Here is a 6,393-nt window from a genome sequence, read left to right as displayed (position 1 = left end):
CACATCAAAACAACTTCTCGGATTGCCAGGGGATGGGGGAAGTCAAGGACCACTTTTCCTGTCTGTGAGCAGCGTGAGTAGTGATAAACAAGCAGCCTCTCCAGGGTGATTTCCTCCCCTCCTCACGCTGCCTCATTTATTCCCTGTAGGAAACGTTCCAATGCAAATCAGCCCCACTCCCCCTCTCCTCATTCATGGCTTGGGCTTTTTCTTGGAGAAGCAAAGTGCCAATTTGAGACTCAAGACCTCATCTTGGCAGTGGCATCTCCAGAGGATGGAGATTCAGGAGAAGGTTTGGGAGGCTTAAACGAGGGCCCTGGCCCCCGCTGGCACAGGTGGGGAGCTTTGTCACCCAGGATGGCTGTCATGGCCTTGCTCTGTCCACCCATGGCCACATTGACCTCTTGTCTTTCACCTTGTGCACCCAAACAAAGTCTGTCCCTTCACCCACATTTGGGCAGTTCCCAAATAAAAACCCAGGATAAAAGCCCTCAGCTCCGTGGCTTTGGATTGGTCCAACACAACGAGCCCATCACGACCTTTCCTCATCATGGAACTACAGGAACTACAGCCAGGTCTTCCCCCCAAGATCCCATCCCAGGGAGCAGAGGCAGAACCTTTTCTGGAAAGCTGGGATATACCCTGGTTTATTGGCACATCCTCAGCTTGTGTTTGTGTCGGTGGGAAGAAGAGGTGCAGCCAGGAGATGCACAGCTCTGTCCTGAGTAATTAAATATTGAGAGTAATATTCTATTCTGTTGTAACTGGGGAGAAACAGGCTCTTTGGGGAGTGGGTTGACACGTCTGGAGCAGGGCACCTCAAACCCATCTGGGGCACCACAACTCCCTGGGTGTGGGTGGGTGCTCGTGGGTGGGTGTTCATGGGTGGTCCATGGGGTCAAAATTCGGTGAATTTGACTTCACCTGTATGGGATTGGTTTAAACCAAGTGACTAAAACGTAAATCAGTGAATTTTAACCTTCTGCTGTGGTTGCTGATGGCTGATACTGTTCCACTACCAGCCAATGTATGTCATGAACTGCCATAAATTGCCCATCTTAGAGTGTCCAGCCAGCACTTCCACATGGATCCATGTCCATGCTTTAATCTCTCCAGACACTGAAATCCTTCCCATTTCCCCTTGCAGCTGCTGAGTCCTGCAGACTTGCAAGGTTTCAGCCTTTCACTTGTGCTCATTTATTTTTTTTTTGCCCTTTCCTTGAAGGACTGTGACACATCCCACACATCCCACACATCCCCAGCCGTGTGCCTGCAGGACCCCGAGGCTGCTGGCTGCGCTCACTCGGGCGTTGCTAATTCATGTCTTAAAAAAATAGCTCACAGTGTCCCCACACAGGGCTGTGAGCACCAATATTTGGCTTTTTATTCCAAATGACACGGGAAAAACGGAATGTCTCCCCTCTGACCCCGGGAAGGGTCACACAGATGGCTTCCAGGCCCGGCAAAGCTTCAGGACATGGGATAATTCCCAGGCACATGAGCTGTGCTGCTTCCTCTTGTGTAACTACAAGATATTTGCAGCTGCAAGTCAGAGGTCCTGCGTGCTCAAACCACAAGAGCAGAGCCGAGAGCTTTGCCAGGAGGGGCCTGAGCTGGAATTTCCTTCCAAAGCATATTTAGACTAGGAGAGACCTGAGTTCCTGTGGAGTTCACATCTGGGGCTGCTCCCAGCCAGGAGAGGATGCTCAGGAGGCAGAGGAGGGTTGTGTCTGTAGTTATCCACCCAGGGAATTGCAAAGCTCCTGGTGCTTCCACACCTTTGGGTGTTGTTGAGCCTCAGTTGAAGCAGTTGCTGACATTCAAAAAATGGATGAAATCCATACCAAATCCATGCAAGCTGCACAGGGCCATGAAACCCCTCTGCCCAGGGGCTGAGCAGGTGAGGAACAGGGGGAAGGTGAACAGCTCCTGCTGTGAGGGGAAGTACCCCAGAGCCCTGTTTTGGGGGGCTCCTCTGCCTGGCTCTCCCAGCTGCAGATGGACACATAATCCCATGGATGATGTGTTCCCACCTTTTAAACTTCACAGAGACATGGACCTATTCCCAAACCCCCTTTTCCTGGGAGAAATCCTGAGTGCATGCACAGGGAGGAGAGTGAAGGGATCCCAGACCCTCCATACCCTCCTGCAGAAAATGTGCAGAAAGTCGAATTTCTCCTGCTCTCAGCAGCCTCAGGAATTTATTTTATAAGGGATTTTTCAACATGGAAAAAAAAAACCCAGGCAGACTTTGTGGTGTTTCAGAAGCAAAGGACACCAAAGGCAATTCCACTGCCTTTCGTGGTCCCCAGCACGGCACAGACCCCGTGAGCCCCCTCACTGCTGCACACCCTCCCCTCCTAGCCTGGCAGAGAGCCAGCAGAAAACAGGGAAAAGTTGTATATTCCTAAGAAATCTGCCTTCACTCAACCAGATTTGCATAGGTCAAGGTGGAGCCAGGCAGCCACAGCCAAACTCCTTGCAGCTCGAGCGTGGATCAGCCCATGGATCAGCCCATGGATCAGCCCTTTCCTGCCCTTTCCCATTAGTCATTCCCTGCCTGGGCTTTATTCTTTTTTTGCAGAAATACTTTGAGGATGACAGCTCTTCCTACAAATGCCTATATTTGCTTGCAAACTTGGATACAGATGTAAAATCCTCCCTTAGTCATCTGGACTCTCGTTTTAATGGACTTTTCGACCTGAGGACATGAATTTGAAGATGTTCTTAATACAAATTATTAAGCGAGGAGGGAGTGATTTATAAGCCAGCTGGGCTTGCCTGAAAGCAGAGGCTTGATTTGTAGTCCAGCTTGGTGAGTTTTATGCTTGAGCCACTTTTAATTTCAAGGGCTCAATGACATGGTGTGTTTGGCTCAGGTGTGGGGCTCTGATTTTCCTCTGTGAAAGGATCTCACTCAGTAGGAGGGTGAAAAGCAGGATAACAGGCCATTGTGCTATTCCCTGCCCAGGGAGTCAGGCTGTGAGCAGGGAATACCTGCTGCTTCTGGTGTTTGGGGACAGGGGTGCAGGTGGGATACCCCTGAGCTCTCTAGTTGCTTGTGGAGAAAAAGCCACCCTGATCTTTGTCAGGCCATGAAATCACCTAATTCCAGGGAGAATCATAGAATTGTTAAGGTTGGAAAAGCCCTCTGAGGTCACAAAGTCCAACTTTCCCCCCAGCACCACCATGTCACCACTAAACACATCCCCAGGTGCCACATCCACTTGTTTTGTACACTTACAGGGATGGTGATTCCACCACTTCCCTGGGCAGTCCCTTCCAATGCCTTGCTTTGCTTTCAGTGAAAATATTTTCCCTAAGAGCCAATCTAAACCTCCTCTGCCACAACTTGTGGCTGTTTCCTCTCATCCTGTCACTTGGTAGAAGAGACCAACCCCCACCTGGCTCTACCCTCCAGTCAGGGAGTTGTAGAACAACCCTGGGGAAAAGAGAGTCTGAACTTTAATGTGATGCAAACCAATATTGCAAAAAGAAAGTCCTGTGAAATGTAATCCTTGCAGGGCTCTTTCTTCCTGCCCAAGCAATCAGGACTCACTTTCTGCTCTTGCCACAAGCCTTCTTTGCTTTGCTTCCAGTGTCTGGGGGGTTCCCACGTGCATCACACAGGGCTGGGCTGGCAGTAAAGCTTACACTGGAAATCTGGGCACAGGACAGCCTTCCTCAGCTTTGAGGAGGGAATGGATTTTCTTTCCTCTGCCAGGGTTGTCCTATGGTCCTGCAGGACGTGTCCACTGAGCTCCAGGTCTCAGCCTGCTCTGCAGGTCCCACCTCAGTGCCTGCAGCAGCTGGAGCAGCTCTATTTTAGGGTCAGTCCCTGGTGGTCATCTCCTGGTGGTCACAGGGCTGGTGAAGACACCACAGCAGGGATCCCAGCACAGGCAGGTTTCGGACAGAGAAGGTCCCAAGCTCCTCTCCACCTGTGCCAGCAAGTGCATCGGCCCAGCCTAGAGATGGCAGCTCCTTCCTCGCTCACCCCACATCTCCTGGGTGGCTCTGGACCCTCCACATGACATCAGTGCAGCCACCCAAAATCCCCAACGCTCAGCAAGGGCAGTGAGCAGTGGGATGGGCAACAAACTGCCTGGGCACGGACATAAACTGGATGGAAATCTTGAAAAGTCCTTGGCATCTGATGTAGTTTCCTCCCTGCTAAAAAAAGAGACCTTAAAGTTGCGAATGAAGAGCAAGAATTCAGAGTTCCCCCTGTAGTGGTGGGAGGAGGGCAGGGTACACTGTTCCATCAGTGCCAGTGTTCACAGCCATCCGTGGGCACTGATGGCAACAGGTCACAGGGGAGAGGAAATCAATTCTTGCTGCTTTTAATAAAAATGTAAACCCCCAAGCCCTGCTGAGGCCAAGTCCTGTGTTACACACATCCCTGGAGAGGGACCTGAGTGAGCAGCAACCACAAGACACACATGGTCGTGGTGCTTGTGGTACTGGTGGGGGATGAGGATGAGGATGAAGGTGCTGCAGGGCTTGGCATGGGTGGGGGTGGCAGCTGGGTGAGGCTGTGGTGTGCAGACTGTGGTCCCACCTTGTAAAAATGAAATGCAAGGCCTGGATAACACGTTGGTTGTTGTGTGGATGCCCTAAAATCGTGTAAGAGAACTGCAGGGTCTGGTAGGAGTGAGGGGAGAGGAAAGCAGCATGGAATGACAAGTCCTGGCGATGGATCTGAAGCCAGAAACTTTGACATTGCCAAGAATTATCCTGAGGATGTTTGTACTTGATGGCTCTGGGTGAGACCACCCGAGGAGGGGGGCTGAGCTGCTTGCTTGGAGCACAAGGGATGAGGAGCAACTGGAAAACCACGATGGATTTGGGAGTTCATGGGTTGGAACTGCCTGTGGCAGAGGGGTGTGCAGGCCTGATGAGGAGTGACAGCTGTTCCTCACCCATCACCAAGGCCAGCCACACCCAGTGCTGTGAGGGAGAGGCTTGGGATTGACCTGAGGGAGCCAAGTCCTTCCCAAGGACCTTCTCTAGCACCTTGGAAAGGACTTGAGGGAGCCAGGTCCTTCCCAAGGTCCTTCCCAAGGGCTCTGGGAACACAGGCTCAGGGCTGTGCAGTACCATGGTTGTCAGCTGAGGAAAGCCACTGAGCTGGGACAGATGTGCTGGGAGCAGTGTTGCACCCACACTGAGCAGGGCTGGCACATGGGATGGGCTGGGAGGGAGGAGAGGTGCTGCCCTGGCTCTTCATCACCCATTCATGGATCATGGGAACATCTCCCCCATCCCTTCCCATGCAAAACAAAGCTGAATCTGACACAAAAAAGACCAGGGTTGATGTGCTTTGTGTTGCTGAGCCAGGCTGAGTGCCCCAACATGACATTGCTGCACCTCCCTAGTCCAGGGGCCGTGACCTGGCAGCCAGCAGTGCCAGGTCATCTTATCCCAAGTCCTCTCATCCCAAAATGTCACCATTTGAATGGCAGGGAAAGCATCCAGTTGTCACTTTGTAGCACCGATGGCAGGTGCTGGAGCCTGGAAGCACCTGAGACAACTTTTTTGTGCTGTCCAACAATTAAACCTGCCCAGCTCCCACTAAACCCAACGGTAAAATTCCCTCCTGGTTTCTGGCAGCAGAACTGGGGAGATGGTTGAGTTTTGCCAACCTGGGCAGGTGCCAGAGCGCTGGACACTGGGGGAGGTGGAGCAGCACTGCCCAGCTTTAGCAGTCCCAGTTCAAATCCTTGCCAAGGTGCTTCCAAACAGGACAGCCCCTGGGATCTGGAGCAGGAGGCTGCGCTCGGAGCTATGGAACCAGGAGCAGGGGCTGGCAGCCCAGGAGCTGGCCCAAACCCAGAGGTGCTGCTCCAGGAACACCCAGCCCGTGTCCCAGGAGGGGTGCTGGACCCACAGGGGTGCAGTGGGGCACCATGTGCCCCTAGAAATTTGGGAACTGGCCCCGGAGCTGAATGGCTTCCTCGGGAACACTGATGGAAATCGGGACGGCCCCGACGCCTGTTCGAGGAGACAACCCCGCCAGCCGGTCCCACACACACGGAGCTGGCAGTAAATTCACTTTTTACTTGCTTTTTCCAGCTCCAGTGGTTGCTCACACCACCCTGTAACACCAGGGCGGTGAATCATGTTCCCGTTATATCCCGCTCTATCCCAGCGCGGCCCCAGAGCGCTCCGAGGTGGTTTTGGTGACCGCTCCCCTCTCTGGAGAGGAGGGGTGACACCCGGGGAGGTGACACCCTTCCCACCGCAGTCCCACCTTCCCAGGGGATGTGTCGGGCTGGCAGGTTGCTCCTGGAGCTTCTCACACGCCGCAGGATTGATCCTCGGAGGAGTTTCCAACCAACCCTCCCAGAAAACTTTCATTGTTCCATTTTTAAATTATTATTTATTTAATTA

This window comes from Manacus vitellinus, unplaced genomic scaffold, assembly GCF_001715985.3.
Source record: "Manacus vitellinus isolate BGI_N305 unplaced genomic scaffold, ASM171598v3 scaffold_24_pilon, whole genome shotgun sequence".
NCBI classification, from domain to species: domain Eukaryota; kingdom Metazoa; phylum Chordata; class Aves; order Passeriformes; family Pipridae; genus Manacus; species Manacus vitellinus.
This window is presented reverse-complemented; position numbering follows the sequence as displayed.